A 16,733-nucleotide genomic window follows, 5' to 3' on the forward strand; every position below is an offset into this window, starting at 1 on the left:
GCAGACGTACAGAATCGGAACCCATACGGACGTACAGAATCAGAATCCATACGGACATACAGAATCAGAATCCATACGGACATACAGACATAGTCGTAATTCAGACGGACGGACAGAAGTATGCCAGACAGAATTATGCATGCAGAGTAGTGCAGAATCATACTGAATCATACAGAATCATACAGAATCATACAGAGGCATGTGCTTATATAAATACTGATGGCACATGCATACAAACATACAAATCCCGGCCCTGTCTGGGGGCGCGGTAAACAGAACCTGGCCCTCTTAGTACGGGACGCGGTGGACAGACAGAATCAGATCAGATCAGATCATATCATATGCCATCCTGGCCGCCATCCCCATACACAGATCATAATATCATAATCATACAGATATAACAGATCCCGGCCCGCACACCGAGGGACGCGGTGAACAATGTAGAGGAATATGCACGATAACAGAACCTGGCCCGGGACGCAGTGAAGGAATGCATTGAGACAGCCACGAACAGATCAATGAGAAACCACATAGATATAGACTCACATACAGACTCAATCAGACTGAAGGGTGCCAAACGGCGAGCCAAAATCAGAGTATCCAGATAGTATGCATATATCCTACTTGGGAAGGCACGACAGATTATTAGCAGAATCAGATTCTCAGATGTTCAGAAATCATTTTGTAAGAATTGCATAAAAATGGTCATATCATAAACAAAATAATAGTCCAGAGGGTTTGAGAGAAAATCGGACAAAACGGAGGTATTTAAAATTATACAGAAGATTTCGGGCCTCGTGGGCCCGCCTCGGACCAACTCGAGGCAACATATGTAAATTATCGCTAATAGACCTTATGAGGTCATTCATAATCGTTTGGAAGTGTTCCGACTCCGTTTAGGGAAGTTTTGTACAAAAATCCACTTTAAAGGCAATTTGTAAAGAAATAGTTTCAATTGTACTGAAGGAATTGGAGCGGTTTTCCGTCTCGAATTCCGGGGAACGGAGTCATGCTTAAGGCTCGCGGCCGAGCCTATCACATCCAGAACATGCCTAAGAACAAAGGGAAAGGCTTCACATACCTCGATAGCGCCTCACGCTCGCTTGGCGTCGATCCCAAGTTCGTCCAAAATCTAGAAATGGTCAAGTTTACCATTTGTTAGTTTCAAACTTTTCAATAATCCAACTTAACACAGACTTGCCTACCGAAATTTCGGCAGCATTCCCTCTGTATATAAGACATCCCCGAGACTTAGCTCGGCTCAATTCATTAACACAACAACCCAGAAACAACATCATAAACAATCAACAGACATTAAAACACATACTATGGCATCACTAGCCATCTTTCGACATAACGAAACATCTTTCGTTTCAATCTTACATTTCCAAACCAAACTTGTTATTTTGATATTCATCACCCACCAAATTTATTACAACATACATCGGAGGCATCCATACCATTTTCACACAATATACACAAGATATGTAAACATTCAAACTTTCCATTAAGCCACTACTTATCCAATTTTCCTAACCTTCAACATACAAGTTCATTATACATTTCCATCTTCCAAATTCATCAACAATAATCATAATTTGCCTCTTGATACTTTAATTTCTATTTTTGCATAAATCATAACAAAGTTGCATGTTTTCCTACAACAACTTGATAACCATTTTTTTCCATGACAATAAAGATTGTTATTTTTCCATTCACTTCACCATAACACACTTAACATGCTAACAAGATTAAATTCATACTCCATCACCACATAACAATACCACACGGCCACAACCTATGTTTCTCCAACTTCCACAATTCATTCCACTTTCATTTCTAATACAATTTCCACCATACTACAACTAAATTACAACATGAATTCAAGCCATCATGAACATACACTTCATGCACACATTCGGCCAACCCCCTCTCATTCCAACACACAAAATTTTCATGCTTTTCATTCATTCACACATACTACAACATACATACATATATTTCATGGCATAGAAATGGTAAAATTCTTACCTCTCCTTCAAGTTTTCACTTGGCACCAAACTTGTCCTCTTGCCAAACTAATTGTACCAAGTTGTAGAGGACTTTGCACTTAGTAGTATTCCCACAAGAATTGAATTTTAAACTCAAGGATTAGGCTCAAAAATTTTTCTTTCTTTTCTTTCTTTTTTCTCTCCTTCACCCGAAATGGTCTTGTTCTTTTTTCTTGATTTTTTTCTTGCTTTCTTGAACATTCTATGAATATGTATAACCATATATAATATTACCTAATTAAATCATGGACTTGGGCCCTTTTTACATAGCATGGCCGGTTGGGCCTTCCCTTTTGGGCCTTGTTTTCTTATTTTTTTTTAAGTTCAACTTGTTGGCTACATATTGTAATCCATAAGGCAAATTTCCAAAATTCCAATTTTGGCCTTGGCCACCTTTCGTAATTCCACACCATTGTATTCATTACCTACACATTCATGCCAAGTAAGGTCCAATTGTGGCCTTATTCATTGCAAGTCAATTTACCTTGAATTTTTGAATAAGCAAAAATGTCGGATGTAACATTATATATATAGTAGAATTTATGGGAGAAAGCATGATTAGGTCTTCGGACGTGACATCTGGTTGGAGATTACTTAGGTTGGTATGATTGCTGATTATGTGGGCTTATCGCCATTACTTTTTGTTCCGAAACCTGAGGTGTATTTATTGTGATATGGGAAGGAAGGAGTTGATATATATACTCTTCTTGTTGATTGAGATGACTTATACATTTATATTGATGTTGAGTTGATTTATTTGAGTCTTGTTGTGACTTGTGACATGGTGCCCTGTATTCCTTGACATTGATATTATTGACTGATCATGTTTCCTATTGAGTGTTGAACTGGAAGTATGTTGATATTCATCTTCTGATGAGATACATAAATATATATAAGGCACATTTGATAAGGAGTGAGGATGTGGCCTAGTTTACAGCACATTTTACAGAGGGTGAGGATGTGGCCTAGTTATGGGCTAGTGATCCGAGGTCAGTTCCGGAGCTAGTGGTAGATGGACACTATGGGTCCCCTGCAAGTCATGACTATTGTGCAAAAATGCCTTTAGCATGTGTGTACGGTTAAGATACTATCATTGGTTGCATTTCATTGCATTGGATCTTATCTTATTCTTGTGATTGGTTGATGATTGTTGTTGATTTTATTTGGTTATGTGTTGTTGTGCCTGTCTGCCTATTTTGTTGATTTTACAAATGCCTGCATGATACTAATCTTAATCGGCCTATGATATCTACCGGTACAAAGTGTTTGTATTGATACTATCTTGCTGCACCCTTTTTTAGTGCAGATTGTGTGCTAGAGACTTCGTCCAAACCTCACATTTAGCCTGAGGACATTTCCCGTTCAGATCAGAGGGTGAGCTCCTATCCATGCCATGCCGCCTGAAGATCTTTCCTTATTGATGTCTATTTCATTTCTAGATATTTATGCTATTTCAGATTGTAACTTATTCTTTAGACAACTTTATATTTAGAGTTCTTGTACGATGACTTCCAGATCTTTTGGGGTTGTAATAGTTTAGAATTCCGCACTTTATTTTATTATGGCATGACTAGACAGTTTTATGATTATCTTCATTGTTATTGATTTATAATTGGCTAAATGAATGAGAATGTAGTTAAGGGGTTGGTTCGCCCACCGGGGGGGGGGGGGGGTTAACGTGGGTGCCATCATGACGGGTTGGGTCGTGATAATATAATATTTAATAACTTTTAATATAACAAACCAACATTTTAATATAACAAACCAACATCCGTAGAAATAATTTATGTATAACTAAACCTTGCATAACTAAACTATGCATAACTAATACTTGTATAACTAATACCTGCATTACTAATACTTGCATAACTAATACCTACATTAATAATACCTGCATTACTAATACCTGCATAATCCTAACCAACTATCAAACGACCCTTTAGGAGTTGTGGACATCCACCATAATTCTAATATTTCATAAAAGAAGCAAACTAAAGGACAAAGCTTTATATAAAAGTTTATTACTCAAAACAAGATGGTTGACATTAAGGCTTAAAGGCCTCTTCATAGGTTTACAATGCTAAGAAAAAATGTTTATCCATCAATGTGGGACTAATCCTACTAAAAGATAATAACAACAGCATGATCCCATCACCAATAGTTGTGGTGTTTCAGTATTGGAAGGAATGTTTTGCTTTTATGCTACTTATGTAGTTCAGAGGAAGCACATCTTGTTTACTCACATTTACATACGTACATGAGGTAAGTGCCTATACCACCATATATATATGTATTTAAATAAGGTAATAAGGATAAGGATGATTAGCTTGCATCACCATAATGTACGCATCTGCATCATCATGAGGTAATGCCTAAATCACCGTGAGGTAAGCGTATGCATCTGTCAGAAAAGGAAAATAATTAATTTGACTAGAGTACAATTAGGATTCTATTATCTTTAATATTCTTTCATTAAATTTTAGCTATAAAAGTTACCCTGATTAACCCTAACAAGCATGATAAGAAATGATATGTTTTGATAACATGACAAATCTTAAGGAACTAGATACAATTAGGTTCACTTGTGTGAACTTGGTTAACCTTATGATATCGCATATGCTGCTATTCTAACATGCTCCTTGAAGGATCAGATGCCTGCAGGATTTGCTCATATATGAGAGACCAGATATGTTGATTCAGAAGAACCAAATGGGATCAGGTTTGCAGCCTGCTCAGCAAATGGTGCAGCTGTAGAGCTACTGACAGTGTAACCAACACTTACAACTTGTTCGAAGGACATATGAGGGACCAGGTTCCTCTAGATAAAGGTCCTGGTCATTGAAGCGTTGAAAGTCCAAATCCATAGCTGTAAAGTGTGCTAATGAAAAGTACAATGCAACTATACAGCAGCACCTCAGCAAGGCCAATTGATTAACGGTCCAGATTTCATGAGCGGTCACCTCTACTCTCTCTCTCCCCTTGCATATAAAGACATCATCTTCCAAGAGAAGACCTACTCTTATTACAAAAATGTAGATCTCAACTGCAAGTCTCCACTCTCTAAAGGGTGTACAAGAACAAGGCGTTAGCAGATCCAAGGACCTGTTCTCTATAACTGAAGATATGTTGAGTTATAGGATTGTTGAGTCTTTGTTCTTTTGTGCTTAAACTATAAACCTACTCTTCCATAAAAAGAAGTTGATTGTAGGTGTTTTGAAGTCTCAAAGGTTGCTTGTTGGAAGTGTGTTTCCTCAAGCCTTTGAGTGGTACACTAGGCTAGAGTTAGCTTAGTTGTATTAGTGTATGGGTAGCTAGTGTTAGTCACTGTGGTGAATTCTCAATGGGTGCCTTTGAGTGGTATGGTAGGCTAGAGTTAGTCTAGGCGCATTAGTTGAATTCTTAAAGGTTGCTTGTTGGAAGAGTGTCTTCACAAGAACATTGAGTGGTACAATAGGCTAGAGTTAGTCTAGGTGTATTAGTGTGCTTGGCTAGGGGTAGTCAAGTGTAAGGGTTGCATAAGCGTTATTGTAAGGGTGAGGGGTTATGGGAGTTAACTTCTAGCTTGCAATAGAGTTGTAACCTAAGTTTGCTCGGTTAGTAGAGTTGAAATCCTACTGGGGTAGGTCGTGATTTTTAATCCCTTGAGCAAGGAGTTTGCCACGTAAAAATCTTGTGTTGATTCTCATACTATACTGCAGGAGGGAACTCGTACACAACCAGGTCCCTCATACATGATTTGGTGGACTTATAGCCTGCAACAATTTGTATCAGAGCAGGTACTTTCTAAAAGGCTAAGACCTAGAAAGAATCTCCATCACAGCTATTTCATCAAATCTGGAGAAAAGAGAATCTATCACAAGACCACTAAGATCCAACAGAGAATATCATGGATGGTGGAAGGGGAGAAGGCATAACTTTTCATGGCTGAGGATCTAAGTTGTGGGACATCATTTGTGATTGACCTTATGTTCCTATGAAAAGTTGTGGGGTTGGATTTGGGACTGGTCAAAAATTTAGAAGAAGCCAAGAGTTCACTGACCCAGTTTCCATAAAAGGAAGAAGGTGCTACCTGTATAGACAAAAAAAGCTTAAACTCACTTGTTCTATGATTGTATGAGATCCAAGGTACCTTGGGTTCCAAGATCGAATGGGTGAATTTGGTTGCAGGCTTGAGTGGGAAGGGGCAGTCAAAAAGTTACATGAAAGTAGACTGCTAGAAGTATATAACTGAGAGAATGGATGATTCCCCTCATTCAAGGACTTTCAAGTGGGAGCGTGTCTTTTTGAAATGACGTTTAACAAGAAGCACTTTGGAAGATATGAGATGGGTTTGATCGAGATCAACTTGTTGCCTTTCTTCAATTTCCTCATGCTTGGCTATGTTAGGAGCAAATGTACAATGTTAAATGGTGTTTTTTAGTGATTGACCTTATGTTCCTATGAAAAGTTGTGGGGCTGGATTTGGGACTGGTCAAAAATTTAGAAGAAGCCAAGAGTTGACTGACCCAGTTTCCATAAAAGGAAGAAGGTGCTACCTGCATAGATAAAAGAATCTTAAACTCACTTGTTCTATGATTGTATGAGATCTAAGATACCTTGGGTTCTAAGATCGAATGGGTGAATCTAGTTGCAGGCTTGAGTGGGAAGGGGCAGTCAAAAAGTTACATGAAAGTAGACTGCTAGAAGTATATAACTGAGAGAATGGATGATTCCCCTCATTCAAGGACTTTCAAGTGGGAGTGTGTCCTTTTGAAATGACGTTGAACAAGAAGCACTTTGGAAGATATGAGATGGGTTTGATCGAGCTCAACTTGTTGCCTTTCTTCAAATTTCCTCATGCTTGGCTATGTTAGGAGAAAATGTACAATGTTAAATGGTGTTTTTTAGTGGCATCTAACTCACTCTTTTATCGTTACAGGTACACTCGCGTGGCAGGATCAGGAAAACACAAGCATAAGTGACACTGCACATCTCAGAGCTCTTGTCTCGTCTTCAAAATTGTCAAGGGACCTGGTCACTATGACCCAGGTTAGTAGTCTCTTTGGTGCATAATATGTCTCGAACTGTCTAGAATGCCACGTCATTAAGACTCTTCTGCTTCCTATTCCAAATTAAGCCCTTTAAATGCTTGTCCATTCTGAACCTCTTTGGACTTTAAAAGAAAACCGTTCGTTCTTCAGATCTTGCCAAAAAACATCACCATATCTTAAATCTGAATCGTCCTTCCTCACTCGCCAGAATCTAAACCCCACCATATCATTACCAGATCCCAAAAATAGTCTGAGTCTAGTAAGCCCCACTTCCATTGATCATTCTAGAATAGACAAAAGACTCTATGAGCCCTGTGTAGACCTTCTCCTTGATGACTCTAAATGAGGGGGAGAGAAACATATCTAATATCATGGAAAGTGGAACTAAAATTGTTAAGGGGTTTATTGAGGCCTTGAAGGTAAAAAAAAAAAAAAAAAAAAAAAAAAAAAAGGTGACGAAATTCAGAAGCATCTGATGACATCTGATGAAGGGGGATAGGGAAGAAATGGATGCAATCCGCAAGGCATGCAATTCATTGGAAGAAGGGTATCTGTCATGAGTAACCCTTGTGGTAGTGCAGAAGAGACATCATACACGTCTGCTCCCTGCAAATCACACTGATCCTAACATGACAGACAAGGATGGAAACACCTTGCCAGGTACTACGATAGCTACCAAGATGTGCCACCTTATGGAGCCTGATGTTTACTGGTATAGCCATGCTAAAATCCGACGTACTAGCCATCCAGATTATTACCATGTACTGATTGATGAGAACAGATCCGGTGCAGCTATAAACTGGCCCAAAGTCGCAGGTGTGCAAACACAAAACAAGCCAGAGAAATCCGTGTTTTTGAAACGCCTAATATCTCTTATAAGTTGAATTCTGTCATTCTCAATTTTGGAAGACACCATAAAGTAGCTTCTTCCAGTAGGCTCATTCTTTCTTTATTCAACACTTGGTGGAGCTGTAAAGCTCAAAATTATATTTTTCAGACTATCTTGAGCATTACCCCATTATTATATGATGGGAACTATGGAAAGAAAGATGCGCTGCAAAGTATGGTGCTAAGAAATTCTATATTTCCAGAGTTCATTATTTTATTCTTAACCATCTCCTATCTCAGGTGGGTCATTCAAACTCATAATATCAATATCGATGAAATCTATATTTGGAATGGTAGCTGTGATGTTCTTACCTCCCTCGCCCTTGTATTGTTTGTATGACTGTGGTATGGAAATATCCTTTGTTTGGTTGGGTGAATATCAACACAGACAGTAGTAGGTTGGATGATGGAACAATTGAAACATGTGGAATAGTTCGGAATCACAGGGGAGAACTCATTATGGCATTTGCGCTAAGGGCTGGGAAATGGCTCTAACAACTTGGCTGAGGCAAATGCGGCACTTTTTGGATTAAAATGGTGCTATGATAATGGTCCTCATAGGGTTGTGCTAGAAAGCGATTCCAAATTAGTGAGTGATATGATCTACAATAAGAATAAACCTCCATGGCACCTAGATGATATCATCCGGAAGATCAAAGAATTAAGTATCTTCAGCAATGTTTATTTCAATATTGCTACCGAGAAGCAAACCAAATTGCGGATGCCTTATCCAAATGGAGTCACAATCCATGACAAGATTATATACCAATCCAGTAAACTTCCAAGGACAGCGATAGCACCTTACCGAATGGATAGGCTGCAGGTACCTGCTTTAAGACGAAAAGTCACAAAAACATTATTCACCCGGCATACTTAGTATGTAAGACATGCGAACTAAATGTTAGTTTTCATGTCTCCAGTTTTTTGTTTTTCGTTTTCTTCAGAGGTTTTTGATTTATGTTCCCCTCCTCCTGTCAATAATTATCTCTTTTATGATATATAACGAGGTAGTGGTCTATGCCAAATCCCCATCATAACTGGAGGTGAAAGCCTGGGTGGATGAATTTAGATTAAGAAAAATAAAACCGACCTGCATCACCCTGAAAATAGCATTCTCATGCAACCTCATAGCCATGATAGATCAATAACATGTTTCAAGGTACAAACTCCACTGTAGCGTGGCGTAATTTTATTGACGAAAAACAAATACGAAAGATGAAGGCTATCAAACCTTACCTTCCTATACAGACCCAGAACTTTTTTAACCCAAAAAATAATTTTTGGAACCAAACTAATCCTTTAAAAAAAAAATCAAAGTAGGCTTCACGCACAGAATGAGGGTACTTTTTTTTTCTTTCTTTTTTTAAGTTATCAAAATCACGTTTTTTTCATACTTTGGGCAAATATAAGTCATGTTTCAAAAACCCAAAATATCAATATTTTATATAGAACTTAATATATTTTTTTCCGTACAATAACGTCGGCTCATTACATCAAATATACCTAAATGTTTGGATCGTCGTTTTAGGGGTTGTAAAGTGCCCCGAAGTAAGTTTTGTTTGCTTGGAAACTTGTCATCTTTAGATCTAAGTGTCATATTTTATAGGGTTTTGATTTAAGTGTTTTGAAATAAAAATATTATATTAAAAAATAATTCATCCACTACGAGAGGTTCAACCAAGGTATAATATATCTCATTCAATGCTCCCACCAAGGTTTAATCCCATGTTGTTGGCATAAAAAAGAAGTAAGTAAAAAAGAGAGGCTAAACCAGCAAGCCAAATTGGTGAATGCAACAAAGTAGACACTTTTTATTTTTTTTATTGTTCACTAATGCTATCTAACTCGTTTTCATAAATTGAATTTCGAACCTCGAAATTGACATTCAAAACATCATTACCACGGGATTAGCATCTCGAAATAGATTTTTTATCATTAGATTTTTACTAGAGAAGAATGGAAATTGTGCACCAATTTGGGGGAAATTCAAATTGAATGGGATAATGGGAGTTTTTTGGAAAATTGACCCGGCCAAACCACCTACGGCAGTTTGACCCGCTAGATCTCGAAAAAATACCCTGGGTCAAAAAAGAAATCTCGTAAATCGGACACCCGAGCGCAAAGTTATGACCATTTAAATTTTCAACAATTTACAACTAGTTTTCTACCTATGCTCCTGTCCTTATTTTTTATTTACGTGAGTGAAGAGGCATATGTATACTTGATATAATGGGCCGATATTATTGTATGCTAAAAAAATATTAAGTTCTATATAAAATATTTATATTCCGACGTTTTGAAACGTGACTAATCTTCGGTCAAAGTACGAAAAAAAACTTAAAGATAACAAGTTTCCAAACTTACTTCGAGGCACTTTACAACCCCTAAAACGACGATCCAAACATATATGTTTATTTGATGTAATGAGCCGACATTATTTTACGCTAAAAAAAATATGAAGTTCTATATATAATATTTATATTTTGGTGTTTTGAAACATGACTAATCTTCAGTCAAAGTACAAAAAAAAGCTTAATTTTGAGTTTGATTTCCAAAGAACAAAGATGACAAGTTTCCAAGCAAACAAAACTTACTTCGGGACACTTTACAACCCCTAAAACGACGATACAAAATGAGCCGACGTTATTGTACGCAAAAAAACTATTAAGTTCTATATAAAATATTGATATTTTAGAGTTTTGAAACATGACGAATATTTGCCCAAAGCATGGAAAAAACGTGATTTTGATAGCTTAAAAAAAGGGGAAAAAAAGTGCCCTCTTTCACGCATAGAATCTGTGCGTGAAAGGACCAACCTGAAGAAGTTACAGTCCGGTTCACGCACAAATTCTGTGCGTGAAACCTACTTTGATTCTTTCTTTTTTTAAAGGGTTAGTTTGGTTATAAAAGTTATTTTTTGGGTTAAAAAAGTCCCGAGCTCCTTCCTATACAAGATATATATCAGAAGATAGTACATATGGTAAAAGCATTTTGATATTAAGAAGAACAGTTAATAAAAAGCAACAACACCTAGATTTTATTTAGACTAAAAGGAATTCCTTGATCCAAATGACGGAACTCTTTGGGTATCTTTTGAGATTATCCGCATAGTCTATAAAGTTGATGCCAAATCTCTGGCTATACCCGCCACTCCATTGAAAATTATCTAGAAATGACCATGCTTAGAAAGCTTTAACATTTACTCCATGCTTGAAAAAAAAAGTAAAAAGAAAAAAAGCCAAAAAAAGGAAGAATATATTAATTGTATCCCAATGAATGTCTTAAATAAATATTTCTCAAATTTAAATTAATGAAATAGTGAGTATCAATTTACAAGGTCCTATTGAAAAAACAAAGTAGAGGTTCTCACTTGATTGCCTGATAGATCGCGAAAATATGAGATTTATAGAAATCAACCCTCTGAATATCATTGACACCCTCTTCAATTTTGGTAACATTTAACTCAGTCATTCCTGATAACGTAATAGCAATCCAAAACATTATAAAAATAAAATTTTAGGTCAAATTGCCGATATATACTCTAACCTATTCAATACGTAGTTAAAATTTCATTTGGATGTAAATTCCTCAATAATTAATTGGCTTACCACATTCAGTGATGTAAACAATTGGATTCTTGTAACGATGCTTTATGAAAATAAGAAGCTTTTGAAGTCCCCATGGAACAATAACTAAGGTACTTGAACCAGTCTGCAAATAATTGAATTTAAACTCTTGATGAGAAAACATAAAATAGACACACGCGTGCGAACACTTTGTATATATTTGTATTTTTATGTTTATTTTGTTATTTTACCTATTTGTTATAGTTTCAATGACTTAAATCCTAATGAGCTATTAGCATCATAATGGCAAGCTATACACGTTCTAGGCTATTAGATCAAATGGATAAAATGTTAAATCTATACACGTGAAAATGAGATGTACAGATGTCCCAATAAAGGGGTATGAGAGGTTGGCTATGGTGAGTATTATAAGAGGTCGAGGTAGAACAAAGAAGTGTTGGAGAGAGGTGGTTATACAAAACATGACACACCCTCAGCTTACCAAGGACATGACCCTAAATAGGAGAATATGAAGGTTGATGATTAGGGTAGAAGGTTAGTAGAAAGTTGAGCGTCATTTAGTTTCCCTTTTCAGTATATTGTTATTATTAATCTCCTACAATCTTATTCATTGATTTTATTATTACATATTGTTTTCTTTGGTTCGATTACCGTGTTATTGTAGTTGTTATTATTATCTTTTCCTTTATATTCAAAATGAATTATTTACTACTATATTTTCTTTTCATATCTGATTTTAATATTCTTTACTTAAGCCGAAGGTCTATTGAAGACATACTCTCTATCTTCACTAGGTAGGGACAATGTTGCGTACACATCACCCTCCACAGACCCCACTTGTGAGATATTACTACGTATGTTATTGTTGTTGTAAATAAAATGTTAAATCTAACAAATCAAAGTTTTTTTAAATAACGGATTTCAAAAGTGCTCATTTTTGGCACACCTGAAAGACCAAAAATTGTTCATAAGTATACTTAAGGAATCATTTTTATCATTTTCACTTTGAGTTTCACGCTCGTAATTATTTTAGTTAAATTATACGTCAATAAATTTAGAAAATTGAAATTTTACTTCATATTAAAGAATTAAATTATTAAGTTTTACCGTAATGTATACTCTATATTATCCTAAAAGTAGGAAGTATAAATGTCAAAATTGAATTACCAGGACACCTATCAAAAGTTTAACGATCATTTTACGCTTCATTTAATTAAACGCTACCCCTGAAACCAAATTATATTTTCAACATTTATATACAAAAAATGTAAAACCATTATATACAAATAATGCCTTTAAGTCTTTTCCATTATCTATCATTATTGTATTCTTTAAACTATTTAAATTGAGAAGATACTGATCACCAAACACTACTAAAAACAGGAAATTAGCGACCGATAAATTCTGTAGCTAAACAACAAAACTCGCCAATAATCCTATTTAACAACATATTATCTAAAATTTGTTAATTACAAACAATTTAGCGACGAATTCCTAGCTAATTTCAAATTTTGTAGTGAAAATATAAATATATGATTTCATTATTTGATCTGAACATGAACATGAGAGTAATTGAAGAGACCAATTAACTTGCATTTAGTAGTTGTGCAATTAATGTTTTTCTTATGGATGTATGTAAATTTTTATGTTTTTTGAGTTAACTTTCTTATTTTCTAAAGTTTGACTCTTCAATATTCTAGATGATTTTATGTGAATTTTGGCTTATAAATAGTACATCAGTTTTATTAAGAGACATATCTTCAGTATTTGAAAATATTCGGTGAAGATATATATTGTTATGGTGATACTTCTTTTATATTGCTAACCAAATTCATGGAGGTTGAGCTAATGATTGTTAACAAAGTTTTCATTTTTTTGGCTTGAAGAACAAGCTAATCAAGTATTGGTGAACTATTAAAGGCTAGCACTTCAGTATCTCTTATGAAACTATGTTTTCATCTGTAACCTTGAACTGTAGTTAATGTTTTTTCTCCATTCCAATAGTAGTGATTTCTGTTGAAAGTGCCAACAAGTTCTCTTCCCTAAGTATTTAATTTCTTCTCAATTTTTCATGATTGTTCTCTACTCTCTTGCCCCTTCACCTAATAAACTCCATTCATCATGCTTAAGTTGTTTTTTTTTCCTCCTTTTTTGTTTGTTTGTTTGTTTGTGATTGAAGGTTTCACCCATGAATGGTGTGATGAGGTTTAGAAAGAAGAGCAAGTTGAACCCGAGATATATTGTACAATTGGAAATTGTTCAGCATATTCGGGAGGTGGTTTATGAGTTGGCTTTGCCACTTGGTTTATTGGATGTTCATCCTGCATTTCATATTTCAATGTTGAAGAAGTACCATCTGGATGGTTCTCATTTGATTCAGTCGGATTCTGTGTTACTTGATCAAAATCTAGTATTTGAGGAGGATCCGGTGGCAATTCTAGACCGGCAGGTTTGGAAGTTGAGATCAAAGGAGATAGCTTCGATGAAAGTTCAATCAAGAAATAATCCGGTCGAGGAGGCTACTTCAGACATCTGAAGTAAATATCCTCAGTTTTTTTACAGTTCAATTGCTTCATTTTCTTTACTGTTTGAGGGACGAACGTTTATTTAAGTGGTAGATGATGTAACTATCCGCTGGGTCATTTTGAGCTTTTGGACTCTTTTCACCCAAAATACCCTTCCCGTAACTTTAAAATGGTATTCATGACTTGCGGAGATGGGTTACACAATTTCTGAGGCAATCGGGTGTGTATCGGAGAAGAAAAAAGTTAAATTGGAAGTTCTTAGGTTAAGAAAATGGAAAAGTTTGACCAAAGTCAACATTGGAGGTTAAACGAACTCGGATTGGAATTCCACCGATTCCATTAGGTCCGGAATGTAATTTATAACTTAGTCGAGTAGTTGGTATACATCCTAAAGGCTCGGAGGTGTTTTGCAACGTTGGTTGAGAAACTAGCCAAGTTTATAAGTTAGAGTTGACCACAGTCAGCATCGAGCCAAGGCGACCCTGGGTCAGTATTTTGAGTGTGCGAGTAGGTTCGTAATGTGTTATATGACTGAAATTCATCTTTAGTTTTTATTCGAGAGATTGCGAATGAGTTTAGATGGTTAAATCCCAAAATTAGAGTGAAACTCCCCGAACTTTCGTATTAGAATTCATCGTGAGTAAGTTAAGATGAACATGAAAGGTTGAAGGCATTAAGAAGGATAATGATAGTTTAAAATTAATTTTAAGTAAGTGTCGTAAGGTTTCGGGGCTAAACGAATCGAAAGAAACAAGTTCGCCAAAAGTCGGCAAAAGTTGTCGCAAGTTATGTTCATAAGTTTACTGAAATTTGGGTCCAATGTCACTAAGTTTTTCTCCCAATATACTTGGCTTAATGGAGTGATCCACCCACCCAATTGAAGGTCTACGAGTCTAGTTTCCAACGCATTAAACCGTTCGTCGAGACGACATCGGAGTAGAGAGATAAGTGCACCAGCCCTTGTATCTCATCATTTTAACTTCCACATAGTTCCTAAGAGTTTCCAAATTCTCTCTAAGAGATCCCCAATCATCCAAGAGTGAAATCTAAAGAAAACAACGCAAATCAAACGTAGAGAATCTCGTGGTGCTTGTAGATTATTTCCTCTTCTCTTGTGGTTGAGTTGGAGAATTCTTCAAGGTCAAGTAACCTCAGATTTGAAATTTTCCTTGTTGCTAAAGGTAAGAATATATCTCTCATTCATGTATTTGAGCTTGTAGAAGTCATAGCTAACTTGTACAATTGAAAACCCGTGAAATAAAAGTCGGAAATCATTTTTGAGTTGTTGTAGTATATTGGACTGTTTTGGAAGCTGTTCCAAGTTGAAGCAAGCTATAATTTGAAGAAAAAAAATTGTTTTATTGAAGGTAAGAAATCCTTTTCCCTTGATATATATGAGCTGGTGCTAGTTATAGTTGTGTTATCTCCATGGTAAAATATGTGCAATAGCAACTACAAGTTATAAATTAGTGTTGAATGTTGTTGTGGTGGGTTGTTGGGACTGTTTTTGTGTTGTTAAAGGGCTGAATGTGTGATTGTTTGTTGTTGATGATGTTTTTTTTTTTTGTTGTTGTGATGTTATGAACTTGGGATATGTAAAAGAAAAAGGGGAGATGTTGTGCGATTCGCCGTAAAGCAAGCTTGTTGCTCAATACATCATGTCCTAGTTTTCTGTTTTAGTTGATGATAGTTCTATTGTCGTTGTTGTGACAAGTTATGGGTTGTTCATGTCATGTTTAGATTCTGGAAGTGTAAGCATATGGTGTATGAGTTAGTTTGATGGTTTGATTATGCTTAGAAGTTGTAAATTGTAAGTTGAATAACTAGAAAATTTAGTTGAAGTTGTAAAATGTGTTGTAAAGAATGATGAGGTTGTTCTTGTGGTTTAAGGGGACTGGAGATGTTGATAAGTTAGTAGTTGTGTGTTGTTGATGATATTACAAGGGTTAGAAAGGAGTTAGAAAAAGATTTACGCTGTAGAACCACGTATAGAACGATTGTCGATAGTTGGCTAAGTTATTATACTTTCTTGTTGATAGTGGTAATGTTTTCTTATTGTAGCATGGCTATGGAGGAAGGATGGTTCTTCATCAGCATCCAAGGATTAAGATTAAGGACGTAAGGCTATTTCTTGACTCTCCGCTATGGCATGACGTGTCTATTTGTTTCTTATATCGATCATAAGTGTCTAGAGCTAAAAACTGTGTTGCTTTTATATTGTAAGTCCTGTGAGCCTCTTAAGAAATGGTATACGTCCGGATTCGATGCAGCCAAGAGTTTATTCATAGAGTCAAGTTCCAAATTGTTATAATATAATTAGATTTTCCCTTAAGTATGAAAATGTGGATGGTATACGAAGTATAATGAAGATGGTCATAGAGCGTTGTCAAATATGAAAGTCACTTAAGATAAACGATAGTATGTGACTGAGGTCCAAAAGGTTGTCATGGGACATAGAGTGTAACGTAATGAGAACAGGTTAAGAGAACCAAAGTTGCTCAATTGAGTTGTAGAGCGTCCTCTAGTGTAAATTAGGTATCATAGAGAGGCACTTCTTTTTTCTTCTTTTGGCATGACTCCAACGACAGAACGTAAACGATCAAACGATACTAAAAAATGATACTCTTTTAGTAAACATAGAAAGCTTATGTT

At 36.0% G+C, this 16,733-nt stretch overlaps 1 pseudogene; it reads right to left on the reverse strand.

Moving 5' to 3' along the window:
• Positions 1–10,946: 10,946 nt before the first annotated feature.
• LOC132620040 (beta-glucosidase 13-like) overlaps positions 10,947–16,733 on the reverse strand; it is a 36,619-nt pseudogene continuing 30,832 nt past the window's right edge.

Source organism: Lycium barbarum, chromosome 11 (genome assembly GCF_019175385.1).
Source record: "Lycium barbarum isolate Lr01 chromosome 11, ASM1917538v2, whole genome shotgun sequence".
NCBI lineage: Eukaryota > Viridiplantae > Streptophyta > Magnoliopsida > Solanales > Solanaceae > Lycium > Lycium barbarum.